Genomic DNA, 14,501 nt, shown 5'->3' with positions numbered 1-14,501 from the left:
CGATACTCTACACGTTTGGGTAAACAAGTTTTCAACAGCGTGAAGTACGTAAGAGTAACGCCACTTACTTCCCATGGTTAAAGAAAGATAAGGCAACCGGAAACAGGAACGTCCTTTGAACGTTGTTTGCGAGAAAACGTTTATACTTCGCGTAAGGAGAAGAAACATCTACCAGCACATGTCGTAATTCGACAGCAGTAGGATCGAAACTGGAATTTGTCGTTCCCCGACGTTATTCCTCGTGTTGATCGGAATCTCGCGACTGTCATGTGAATATACAGGGTGGTAGTACTCATCGAAACAAGACAAATAAGCCCAGTAAAGATGAGTCCGGAAATGCATGCTTTCTGCACTCCTCTGCCCTCCGGTGTAATAAATGATGCACCTTTTGAAGTATACACAGTTGTTGTACCTGGTGGCACGCATTGAAAACAGGATCCTGTAGTGTCCGCAATCGTTGATGGGCGTAGCGTAGACCAATTCCTTGAAGTGTCGGAAGGCCAATCCAGCGGTTCTGAAATGTCTGTGTCAGATGTGCGTGCACCCTATGACGAAAGTGTGCAGGCGCGCCATCATTCGTATTTGTTGCTGCAATGGGACAGCCTCCAGCAAGGTAGGCAATACATTAATGAGAAAGTCCAGATAGTGCACCAAAGTTAACCTTTTAGTAGCACGTATGGCCCTACTAATCTATCGCCAATCACGAGTACCCATACGTTGATTAAGAATCAGTGTCCATGCCCTATTTCCTGAATTACTTGGGGATTTACATCTGCCCATACGTGCTGGTTATGGAAATTCACAACGCCATCTCTTGTGAACCCTGCCACATTGGTAAATTGGATGTGAAAACTTCCGCAACAGCCATTGACAGAACCCCATCCTGTGACCTTAGGGCCTGACCGCACTGGAGATGATAAAGGTACAGTAACTGTTCATGAAGAGCCCCCCAGATAAGAGAGTAAGACACGCCTTCTGAAGGGACCCACGTCTCACAGAGGGTGCAGTTACAACCACATTTAACAGGACAGCAAAGCGCGCAATCTCACACTCCACAGTGACACGGCGACTGCTTAGGTGCGGTCTTTTTGCCTGACGAGCAGTACGTTCTATCCATTGACACCCGCACATCGGCAGCACCACTTCCAATGCTGCCAAGACTATAGCGACTGGACCAACGAGGAATGGGACCACCGGCTCTTCTCGGATGAGAGCAGATTTAGTCTGAGTAGCGATTCTGGACAAAGGGCGGAAACACTTAATGGACCGAGGAACATCGTCGAAGACGATCGTTTTGGTAGTCCAGATGTTATGCTGTGCGGGTGCACAATGTTGCAGTTGCGTTCTGACTTCCGTATCTGTGAACAGGATACACTGACAGATCGACATTATTGTGATACTGTACTCCTTTCCCATGTGCGTCTCTTCAGGGCTGCAGTCGGCCCAGGCTTCATTTTTATGGGAGACAATGGCCGATCGCTTCAAACAGCGCGGGTGAAGAGGCTCTTGGAACGAAAGGTCTGCGAATGGACTGACCTTCCCGTTCCCCCGACTTCAGTCCCACGGAGACGTGTCGGATGCACTGGTGAGAAGTATTGAAGCACGTCCAGGTGCACCAACGACCGACCAGTAGCTGTCAGCCGCTCTAGTGTAGGAATGGAACGCCCTAGCTCAAGAACTCCCTACCAATCTTCTTCACAGCATGGAAACACGTTGTGGAGCATGCACTGCCGTTTGTGATGATCACGCAGCTACCGAGAATCACCTCCCACCTCTTGTAATCTCCAGGGGCCGTCATAGATCGCTGTGACTTCACCGAAGCTATTGTCTTTGAACAAGAGTGCCATTTTTCTTCAACTTACTGCGTATTTTTCAGTTGTCCTCTGTACTATACTGTAGCAGTTCTTTCCGTATACGGTCCAACTTTCATTGAGCCACGTGACTTGAAAGTGAGATATCATGAGAAAGCTACTTTCCTCCTTAAGTTTTATACAGCAGTGCATAAACAGAGGCAGTGTGGTAATTTATCGCTTGGAATTGTGCAGTAATGTGTATGAACATTAGGAGATGCGTTAGACTATAAGATATCGACTTAGAGAACGAGACAATTTCCCATGTTACAGGATCAGGCTGCTGAGAAGAAATAGCTACGGGAGGAAGGCCAGACGCTAGCGATGCAGGAAGCCGACGCGGTCACGGTAGGGCGGCGTATCTACCGTAACACACCCAGCGACCGACATCGCGGTTTAAAGGCCTGGGCGGTAATGCGATACTGTGCGGGCCGGCCAGCGCCTCCCACGGGAACCGCCTGCAGCACCAGCGGCGACACCACAGGCTGCAACCAGAGGAGGGTCCAGCGAACAGTAGCGACAGCGATGGGGGTGCCGGCAGCGGGGGCCGCTGAGACGAAGCCCTCACACGACAGGTGTACACGTTCGGGAGACACGTGCTCCTACTCGACTAGAGTGTTAATGACACCATATAGATGCCGTCATCTTGTAAATATCGTTTCTATATCGATAACATACAATTTTACTTATTGCCAAACCTGAAGATTTAAATACTGTCGTCGTGTTGATCAATGGCGATAAGTCTTCATTCTCCCTCTCTCTCTTTCTCTCTCTCTCTCTCCCTCTCTCTCTCTCTCTCTCTGTGGTCCATTGATCGTGACCGAACCAAATACCTCACGAAATAAGCGAAGCTACAAACGAAAAAACTACAAAGAACGAAACTTGTCTAGCTTGAAGGGGGAAACCAGTGGCGCTATAGTTGGCCCGCTAGATGGCGCTGCCATAGGTCAAACGGATATCAACTGCGTTTTTTTTTTTTTAAATAGGAACCCCCATTTCTTATTACATATTCATGTAATACGTAAAGAAATATGAATGTTTTAGTTGGATCACTTTTTCCGCTTTGTGATAGATGGCGCGTCAACCTCAATGCACAAACATATGGTTCACAATTTTAGACGAACAGTTGGTTACACGTAGGTTTTTTAAATTAAAATAAAGAACGTAGGTACGTTTGAATATTTTAGTTCGGTTGTTCCAATGTTCACAATGGAACTTATCATTTCTGAGGACGCATACTGTTACAGCGTGATTACCTGTAAATACCACATTAATGCAATAAATGCTCAAAATTATGTCCGTCGACCTCAATGCATTTGGCAATACGTGTAACGACATTCCTCTCAACAACGAGTAGTTCGCCTTCCGTAATGTTCGCACATGCATTGACAATGCGCTGACGCATGTTGTCAGGCGTTGTCGGTGGATCACGATAGCAAATATCCTTCAACTTTCCCCACAGAAAGAAATCCTGGGACGTCAGATCCGGTGAATGTGCGGGCCATGGTGCGGGCATGGTGCTTCGACGACCAATCCACCTGTCATGAAATATGCTATTCAATACCGATTCAATCGCACGCGATCTATGTGCCGGACATCCATCATGTTGGAAGTACATCGCCATTCTGTCATGCAGTGAAACCTCTTGTAGTATAATCGGTAGAACATTACGTAGGAAATCAGCATACATTGCACCATTTAGATTGCCATCGATAAAATGGGGGCCAATTATTCTTCCTCCCATAATGTCGCGCCATATAATAACCCGCCAAGGTCGCTGATGTTCCACTTGTCGCAGCCATCGAGGATTTTCCGTTGCCCAATAGTGCATATTATGCTGGTTTACGTTACCGCTGTTGGTGAATGACGCTTCGTCGCTGAATAGAAGGGGTGCAAAAAATCTGTCATCGCCGCGTAATTTCTCTTGTGCCAAGTGGCAAAACTGTACACGACGTACCAAGTCGTCGCCATGCAATTCGTGGTGTATAGAACAATGGTACTGGTGCAATCGATGTAGCATTCTCAACACCGACGTTTTTGAGATTCCCGATTCTCGCGCAATTTGTCTGTTACTGATGTGCGGATTAGCCGCGATAGCAGATAAAACACCTACTTGGGCATCATCATTTGTTGCAGGTCCTGGTTGACGTTTCACATGTGGCTGAACACTTCCTGTTTCCTAAATAACGTAACTATCCGGCGAACGGTCCGGACACTTGGAAGATATCGTCCAGGATACCGAGCAGCACACATAGGACACGCAGTTGGGCATTTTGATCACAATAGCCATACATCAACACGATATCGACCTTTTCCGCAAATGGTAAACGGTCCATTTTAATACGGGTAATGTATCACGAACCAAATACCGTCCGCACTGGCGGAATGTTACGTGATACCACGTACTTATACGTTTGTGACTATTACAGTGCCATCTATCACAAAGCGAAGAAAGTGGTCGAACTAAAACATTCATATTTATTTACCTACTACACGAATATGTAATAAAAATGGTGGTTCCTATTTTAAAAAACGCAGTTGATATCCGTTTGACCTATGGCAGCGCCATCTCGCGGGCCAATCATAGCGCCATCTGGTTTCCCCCTTCAAGCTACACCAGTTTCGTTCTTTGTAGTTTTTTCGTTTGATGCTTATTTCGTGAGATATCTGGACCGGTCACTATCAATGGATCACCATATATATATAAACAAACAAATATTGGTGAGCTACCAGGATGCCATTAAGTGTTACATTTCTCGTAGCGTTGTTCGTTATATAGTTATAAAGGTACGGTCACCTGTAAGTCGTTTTTCAAACAGCACCCTACATTTCTTCCTTTCCTTAAGATCTGTTCAAAAACGTATCACAGTACAGAACTCTCATCAATATTACGTTTTTCTAATGTTCTAACGTGTGTGAGTTCTTAAAGGACCAAACTGCAGAGGTCATCGGTCCATAGGCTTACACATTACTTAAGCTAACTTAAACAAAGCTATGGTAAGAACAACACACGCCCCTATGCCCGAGGGAGGACTCGAACCTCCGGCGGGACCAGCCGCACAGTCCATGACTGCAGCGCCTTAGACCGCTTGGCAAATCCCACGCGGCAAGTGCAGTCAGTGACATGGCGCCTCTAGCCGCGGAGCCAATCCGCGTGGCTATTACGTTTTTAAAAACGTAACAAAGAAACTGTCTTTGATCTTCTGATGATAAAATCTAATTTGGTAAATAATTCCATTGATTTCTCGATGTCACAAAAATAATGACGCAATTGATCTCATACATTTACAGCAAAAGGAAAGAAATAACATCATAAGACTAGATCTGAACATCAGAACCTGTGCTTTAAGCTACTGCACTACACAACGCGCTTAGTATAAGATCATGCGTGCGAGCTGATGCAGTAGCGTCAAAACTTTGGCCGACGCTTTCTCGGAAATTATTGAGCGTTGGCAACTGAGGCAGAAGAAGCCTCCGTTTATTTTTCGCCCTTCTTTCAGCAAGCGAAGTTTCGACTGTGTCGGAGAGTGGCTTACTGTGGCTCCTCCTTGTAAGATACAGTGTCAGGAAATTGGTGATGTGACCTCACACGCCGGCCGCGGTGGTCTAGCTGTTCTAGGCGCTCAGTCCGAAACCGCGCGACTGCTACGGTCGCAGGTTCGAATCCTGTCTCGGGCATGGATGTATGTGATGTCCTTAGGTTAGTTAGGTTTAACTAGTTCTAAGTTCTAGGGGACTAATGACCTCAGAAGTTGAGTCCCATAGTGCCACTTGACTTCACACACGCGAATGGAATTCTTGCAGTATTTATAGACCAGAAACGTAACTCAGTCAATCCCTCCGGAATCCAAATGTCGGTCTTTAGTGACTAACACACTATCTAAATTAATCACCATCTCCTACATCTCTCAGGACTCCTACGATGCAATTAGGATTGCTATAGCAAGATAAAACCGTTTCTGTGAAAACTTCTATGTTTCATCTCCTGCAGTTTGTGGACATTTTTATTCTCTCTTTTTGACTCTCTTGCCCGCATCTCGTGGTCGTGCGGTAGCGTTCTCGCTTCCCACGCCCGGGTTCCCGGGTTCGATTCCCGGCGGGGTCAGGGATTTTCTCTGCCTCATGATGGCTGGGTGTTGTGTGATGTCCATAGGTTAGTTAGGTTTAAGTAGTTCTAAGTTCTAGGGGACTGATGACCTAAGATGTTAAGTCCCATAGTGCTCAGAGCCATTTGAACCATTTGACTCTCTTCCTGAACAATATAACTGCTGAGCTATTCGATGAAACTGTAGGATCGTAGTTGGAGATTGCATCGGGTTGTGGACACTCACCACTACGACCTCGAGTTACCAAAGTGTTTAAAACGACTAGAAGAGATCTTCACTTACACGTATTTGGCGTGTTTTTTATCTGCGCAGAGGCAAATTCAAGATGGAAATACTTACGGAAGAAGTGATTTAGGTTTTATCTCAAATGTTTAATTTATTTCATCAACTTCACTTCATCTAAATTCTTTGTCTTCCCGGAGCTTTGCTTTTTCTAGTTATTCCATAGTGATATAAAGAGTGAGGTATTTAAGTCTCCATGCCTATTTGTCCTTCTGGTTTTCCCCTGTTTATTCTTCCTCATCTTTGTAGTCAAGAATGAGCCGATGAACAATTGTCTCAGGAGGCAAGTTGATGTGTGCACTGGGTGTCTTGAAAGCATTATTAAGCCTACCCAATAGTCTCCAAGATGGAATGATTAGCGTTGTCCACTGAGTCAGATCCGGCCACATGTGCCACAATATTTGAAACAGAAGTCTGTTGTCTGTTGTAACGATTGCACTTCGGCATTTCGCATACAGTATGACTGTCATGGTAGCCTAGAGGGGTAGTTAGCGTGAAACAATCGAAAAGTAAACTGCGAGCAAATAGCTCCAACTACGAGATACTGCGTTGAAATTCCTTCCGACGCTCACCTAAGGTAACCGTTTCTTGTTACTTTCTTTCCTCTCTGTCTTGAACTGTCAGAAAAATGAATACCTCATTCCTCAGGTGCTTTTCGCTGTTACTGACAAACGATGATTTTCGTCCTTCTGGTTTTTAAAGAATGAATGATAGTTTTGCTTAAAAATATTTGACACATTACTTTCATCACATTTGTTCCTTGTCTCACAATCTCATCACAATTTCTCCTCTTTTCATGTTATCAGACTCTGGAATCGAGCCAGCCGGTGTGGCCGAGCGGTTGTAGACGCTACAGTCTGGAACCGCGCGACCGCTAAGTCGCAGGTTCGAATCCTGCCTCGGGCATGGATGTGTGTGATGTCCTTAGGTAAGTTAGGTTTAAGTAGTTCTAAGTTCTAGGGGACTGATGACCTCAGAAGTTAAGTCCCATAGTGCTCAGAGCCATTTGAACCATTTTTCTGGAATCGAGCTTACGCTGTAATGATTCACCTGTGTAGTTATCTTCGCGGCTTTTACGTCTTATTTTTCGATCATTGCGAAAAATTCCCTTGTACGGCGTGCTTTTGTGATTTGAAACTACAAGTATATGTTTTTTGTAGTACATGAAATTTGACTGAAAAGCGTGAATAACCACAAGCACTGCTATGCTGTCTTTTCATCTGTGTTATTATGTATTGAAGGATGTGCCAATGAAGACTTTCTTGAGGCAAACTGTTTTCAAGTATATAGTATCAAAATTTAGTGGTGGTAAGATTCTATGGGACCAAACTGCTGAGATCATAGGTCCCTAGGCTTACACACTACTTAATCTAACTTAAACTGACTAACGCTAAGGATAACACACACTCCCGTGCCCGAGGGAGGACTCGAACCTCAGACAGGGGGAGCCGCGCGAACCGTGGCAAGGCGCCTGAGACTTCGCGGGCACCCCGCGCGACTCTAGTATTAAAATGAATGTTATTTACTCACATTGTTAATGGCGTCTGGTGATGCTAAAAAAAGCGAACACTTCCGGTGAATGAGTTTTTTAGATTCCAGTTTGCTTAACGCAGAAAAACAAAAATACCTATTACACCTACAGAAGTCGAGAACCGACGAAATAATTTTCCTCGATTTTTATTCATGACGCTTGACTTGCTGTCGCTTTATTTTGGATTTATACATAACAATGCGTTAGACTCAAATCATAGTTACAAAAATGCGAACAAAACGAATTGGTCTACGCAAGGTATTTCTGCTCCCAGTCAATGCTATGGAAGTCGGCGTCGGCGTGTATACGGTGAGCGATCTTCCCAGATGCCAGCAAGCTCAAGATTCCCGTCGGTTGAACAGATGTATCATGACTGTCGCTAATCTAATGAAGACTTGACAACATTATAGAATACGTTTGGCAACTACGTGACGGTCGATTTACTTATCCTGGTAAATTCAATTCATATTTTCTTAGACTTTAGATTAAACATACTGAACTATTCTCAATTAAGGAACGGCGTAGAGGTAATAAAATCACGGTTTTGAGCCCAGGAAGCAGATACTGCAGCTTACTTCGCCATTTATGTTGTGAAATCTCTGTCTTGACCACCAGTGAGATAACAAGGGAGCGCACTTGGGTACAATTGTGTTCTCGGTTGGCGGTAAAGTAGAAGAATACGTTAGTTCTCGGTTTCCATCTTACTGGAGACAAGATTTTTTTACCTCTTCTGTGAAAGAGTCACTAGCAGTGGTATCGACATTCAATAAATAAATTCTAAGATAATCTTACAAATTTTCACTACCTTGATTCTGTCTCCTGTACATCTAAAGCTGAATAAACTGTTGAATTGCACACTTGTTAGTGCCTGCTTTTTCTGCTTCTGTCAGTCATATTGATATAATTGTGGCACTGAATGATATTTTAACTGGATTTTGTTATTATCTACCCCTACGGCTACGTCTGCCCACTTTTGTAGTAGTCCTGTAATGTTACTCCAGTATGACTGCGGGCTGAACGTAAAAACAGACCGTTTCGAAGCCAGAAGTGCGTACTGTGATAATAATGTGTGTGAAATCTTATGGGACTTAACTGCTGAGGTCTTCAGTCCCTAAGCTTACACACTACTTAACCTAAGTTATTCTAAGGACAAACACACACACCCATGCCCGAGGGAGGACTCGAACCTCCGCCGGGACCAGGCGCACAGTCCATGACTGCAGCGCCTTAGACCGCTTGGCTAATCCCACGCGGCAAGTGCGTAATATCCTGCTAATTCTTGACGATTTGGGATACTTTGGGATACTTTGTTTTATTAAAAAAGACATTTTCGTAACGTTACGATAATAAGTTGTAATTCATTTCTATTAGTACAGCGCTTACTAAATAGCGTTTTGTAGTTAGTTTATTGAACATAGCAGATAAACACAACAGACAAATAAATCAGCAGCAACACAGTCTCTCACGCGATCGAAAACAGTCTGGCAATGTTCGGAATGTTTTTCTACTTGACGTCTATAAAAATATGTTTGTAGCAATTCGTCTCCTTGCATGTTATGCTGTGTTAAAAGATAGTAAAGCTGTGCAGTTCAGCATGACTATGAGGCGAGGGGCTGTCAAAGACTGTGCATGTTCTTCAATGTAATTTTCTTCTTAGCAACACAAATGCGGATGATGGCTAGCCGAAACATGTTAATTTGGATAGAGTGATAACGTAAATAGTGGGCGGCCACGTATGTTGCCAAGATTGATTCGAGTACGCTGCAGGAGTTTGCTTGGGAAGCCCTTTACTCATTTACAGTCCCAATCTCTCTCCATGTGATTTCCATAATTTTTGATCCCTGAAGGAAGACATTCGTGGTGGTCGATTTGCTTCGGACGAAGAGGCACCATACCTGTGTACAATCATGGTTCTGTATGGAACCCTAACATTTCTCCATGGAGGCATTGTGTTCTTATCTCACAGTGGGATAAACGTGTTAACAGTTATGCCGATTACTTTTGAAATAATGAAGAGTTTACTTACTTTTTTTTCCGTCTCGTTTTCAGTCGACTGCCCCTTATAGGAGAACCAATGGTGGACCTAAGAGTGAGACTTTTGGAACCCAGTAAGTGATTTCTGTCCTTTCATAAGAATGTCCCGTACTTAGATTGGCTGAATTATCAAGTACACCTTTTTGGACCCTTTTGGTTAGCTTCAATTCAGTAAAACTCCTGTTTGTCCAGGAGAATATTGTGATTTTCGCAGTCAAATGCTATAGAGAGGTCAGAGAAAATACCAACCGATGCATTTAATATTTGATGTCCTAAAATCTCGCGAGTGAACGTGTAAATGGCAGTCTCAGTTGCGGAACTCTTCTGGAATGCTAACCACGAGTTAACAAGTATGCTGTTGTTGATTCGATGCTATATTATTCTATAGTACATAAATGGATCATTTATAATTAATTGTCTCTCTCTTTGTTAGAAGCCTTGCACGAACAAATAAATATGTGTCACGACATGGCTGTTTTTGTAGCCTATTGTTCCCTGGTGCCTTATGTTAACTTGTGTTAAAATCCTTGAAACCGCAGCAAGGATCTCTTACTTCTGCTCTTATTTTGTTTCTTATTTTTGGCTACTTTCTTCGTCTTGCGTTTAATCTCTTGTTGCTTTTTCTCTGATTATGACGTTGTTATTTTTTTCATTTTATGTTTCGTTTTTTGTTAGGTATTTTATTTTGTCATGGTCTACTTCTGCGCCGTTTAATGTAGCTGTCTTTTTCTGATTCAGTTATTTTATTGCAGATTTTGATGATTTTCTGCAGGTGAGGTTGTTTCGCTTTGGAGAGTGTTCGTCGTGTTACACTTGTGCCACGGAGCTGTTTAGTTGTCACCCTTTCCAGGGGGGCACCCTCCTGAAGACTGCCTTTGTAATTTTCGGTATTGTGTGGTATTTATTTCTTTACGTATTTATTGCAGGTTTAAAGACTTGTTACCTGATATTTTAAAACAGATCGTACGTATTCGTTCGTCATCTTTTTTACGTTTTTTTTTTTTGTTTTGATTTTATCTGCTACATCTGACACAATAAATCCCTTCTAAAATAACAAATAATTTGAGAATGAATTATAAATAAAATTTTGTTGTTTTAAAAAGAATGGTGCAATAAAGGAGAGATTTGTTAATACCATCACCGATTGTGACTGGCGGTGAATATCACGGAATGGTTTCTTCGAGCTGTTGACCGCCACTCACAACAGAATAGTTCATAGTTAGTAGAAGAGAAATTATGTTGCTTAATTCGGTGCTTTCTTGGTTAGATTGCCAGCACCTTACGCTATATTTACTCTAGTATTCACTGCCTTAAGTATTATTTGATTGATATGTACAATTTGTCAATGCATTTTGCCATGTTACGTCTAAGTCATAACACGAGGTGTCTTATTTACTGTTAATCTCATCTTCCTCCTCGTCTTCATCTTCTTCAGTTTCACTGTTATCTCTGTCACTGTAGGTGTCGCTATCGACCGTCTGGCGACTGTTGTTACCTTGCATATCGCATGAGTGTTATGTCCTTTTCGTAGGTACAATAAATGTGTTGTTTTTGAAATACTCTCTGCTAAAGCTAAAATGGCGCTGAGTACTATGGGACTTAACATCTGAGGTCATCAGTCCCCTAGAACTTGGAACTACTTAAACCTAACTAACCTAAGGACATCACACACATCCATGCCCGAGGTAGGATTCGAACCCGTGACCGTAGCAGTTGCATGGTTCCTGACTGAAGCGCCTAGAACCGCTCTGCCACAGCGGCCGGCTGTCTGCTAAAGCATTTACTCGTAATTGTGCTCATTGTTCTTGGTCTCTTACTGCTATCTACACAGGGGATGAGTCACCTAAAACTTGCACTGCAAATATTGCGGAAATGGGGAGTGCTATTGAGTGCGGTTTCACAGAATGGATTCGTAGTCAGGGAATCATATTGTTTGACAATAAACAGATTGCAATAATACCAAGAAAGTGTACTTTTTGTCCAAATATACACTTTTAAAAATGGAACAATGGCTATCGACATTAACAGACTGAAAGTAGGATATATTACAAAGTCATCGGTATTCATTACAGAAGTCTAGTGCGAGTCGTTTACGAGATTTCGTATTTTGAAAAGTTTCCACACCGACTCTTGTTTGTGTCGTTCAACCTACGTAGTTGCTAGGTACGATGTTGTAATGTTTGCTTGCAGTGTGGTTGTGTGCCGGCCGGTGTGGCCGTGCGGTTCTAGGCGCTACAGTCTGGAAACGCGCGACCGCTACAGTCTGGAACCGCGCGACCGCTACGGTCGCAGGTTCGAATCCTGCCTCGGGCATGGATGTGTGTGTTGTCCTTAGGTTAGTTAGGTTTAAGTAGTTCTAAGTTCTAGGGGACTGATGACACCAGAAGTTAAGTCCCATAGTGCTCAGAGCCAGTTGAACCATTTTTGTGGTTGTGTGTTGCTTGAATGCTCTGCGACTTGCCAGTCACTTAGTGGGTGACAATCCAAGCAGTAGGCCGTGAATGGGCGATAGAATTTAACAATGTAGAAAAAACCGACATGCTCATGGTGTATGGAGAGTGTAGGAAGAATGCAGTTCGTTCTTGTACGGTGCATGCTGCAAGATCTGCCAATAGACGTCAACCATGTCGGCAGTTATTTGTCAGGCTGTTCAACCACTTACGTGAAAATGATAGCGTAACACCTAGATAACTTAACAGAAGGAAACCAGTGACGACAGAAGAGGGGGAAATTGATGTTCTTACTGTCGTTTGAGTTGATCCTCAGGTTAACTCCCGCGCGAGGGCAAGAGGAAGTGGCACGACTCAAGGAAGTGTGCTACTCCATACCATAGGTTCCATTCCTATCACATCTCTCTCCATCAAGAGCTGCATAGAAACGATTATGAGCATCGTGTTAAGTTTTGTACATGGGCATTAAGACAGGACACTCCAGATGTATCTGTATCTTGTTTAGTGATGAAGATACTATTGACAATCGTGACCATGTAACCCGCCTAAACACGCGCTGGTGGTCTGCAGAAATCCCCGTTGGCTTCGTCAGCTGGTGCGTCAGCATCCATGGTGTGTAAATGTGTGCTGCGGGATAGTGAACCAATGGCTCAAAGGCCCTTTTTTCTTAGACGCAACACTCAACACGCATAAATAGCTCAGCCTCCTTACGGATTATTTTCCATGGAGCTAGAAGACGTTCCCCTGCAGACTAGAAGGAGCCTGTAGTACCAACATGATGGCTGACCAGCCCATAGTGTACGAAATACTACAGCATGTCTTCACGAATTGTTTCCAAATGCTTGGGTGTTCAAATGTTCAAATGTGTGTGAATTCAAATGTTCAAATGTGTGTGAAATCTTATGGGACTTAACTGTCATCAGTCAATAAGCTTACACACTACTTATCCTAAATTATCCTAAGGACAAACACTCACACCCATGTCCGAGGGAAGACTCGAACCTCCGCCGGGACCAGCCGCACTGTGTGAATTGCTAAAGGACCAAACTGCTGAGGTCATCGGTCCCTAGACTTACACACTATTTAAACTAACTTAAACTGACTTACGCTACGGACAGAACACGCACCCATGCCCGAGGGTGGACTCGAACTTCCGGAGGTAGGCGCCGCCCAATCCGAGACATGGCACCTCTAACCGCGCGTCCATTCCGCGCGACTCCAGATGGTTGGACTGAATGCAAAGGATCTGCACCTTGACCGACCGATTCCCCAGACGGTGTCTACGAGGATATACCAGCTACACCCGTTGATATGCTACGACGTATTACTGCAACCCACTCGGACACCTCCGCTGATATGCAACAATCCCATACCATATTGCACGAGTGTATTGCCGCTGCTCGTGGCCATTCTGAACACAGCTTGTGAAGGTCAGTTATCTCGCTACCGGTCAGAATCCATATAACTAGTGTATGAACTTGTGATGTTCTTTAGTGTGTGCTACCACAGGTGTTGTAGAAATGTTGGTGTGGGAACTTCACAAAATACTATGTCTCGTAAACTACTCGCACTACAGTCCTACAACGAACACCAGTGAAAGTATAATTAACCCCACTTTCAGTCTGTTAATGTCAATAGGCATTCTTTCATTTCAGAAACTGTATGTTTGCACAAAAATTACACTCTCTAAGTACTGTAACAGTCTGTTGACTGACTAACAATACAAGTCGCAGACTATTAATCCATTCTGTGAAAACTGCACATCAATAGTACTTTCCATTTCCGCAACATTTGTGAAACAAGTTTTAGGTGATTCGCCCCGTATATGTATTTATGCTTCTGTGCAGTCTAGATGCAGTGTATGTGAGCCATGCGCGGCTTGTGTTCATGCCGTTTATTGTTTGTCATCTTCGCTTACGGTACTGCCGCCTCATTTTCTTATTCCATTTAGTGGCGTCACTAACTTCCTGCCTTACCTGCCCGTGAGTGGCAGCAGCAGAGCTCATCGATAAGTGCACTGTCGTACCATCTCTGGAGTGACCGATAGTATTTCTCAGTCGTCGTGTGTCAGGGAGGAGTCGCGGATGGACCAGTTGGGAGCTGAGTCGGGGACGAAGCGCCAGTGAGGTGCGGACAGCCAGTGCTCGCCGACCGCTGGCGACACACATGAACTGTCCGATGGAGGGAGATTGGAGCGGGATGACCGTAGGTTGGTCGTTCGGTTGGTCGTCTCATCGGGCGACGTGTA

This window comes from Schistocerca nitens, chromosome 8, assembly GCF_023898315.1.
Source record: "Schistocerca nitens isolate TAMUIC-IGC-003100 chromosome 8, iqSchNite1.1, whole genome shotgun sequence".
Taxonomy (NCBI): Eukaryota; Metazoa; Arthropoda; class Insecta; order Orthoptera; family Acrididae; genus Schistocerca; species Schistocerca nitens.
The sequence above is the reverse complement of the archived record's forward strand: the minus strand, read 5'-3'. Positions refer to the sequence as shown.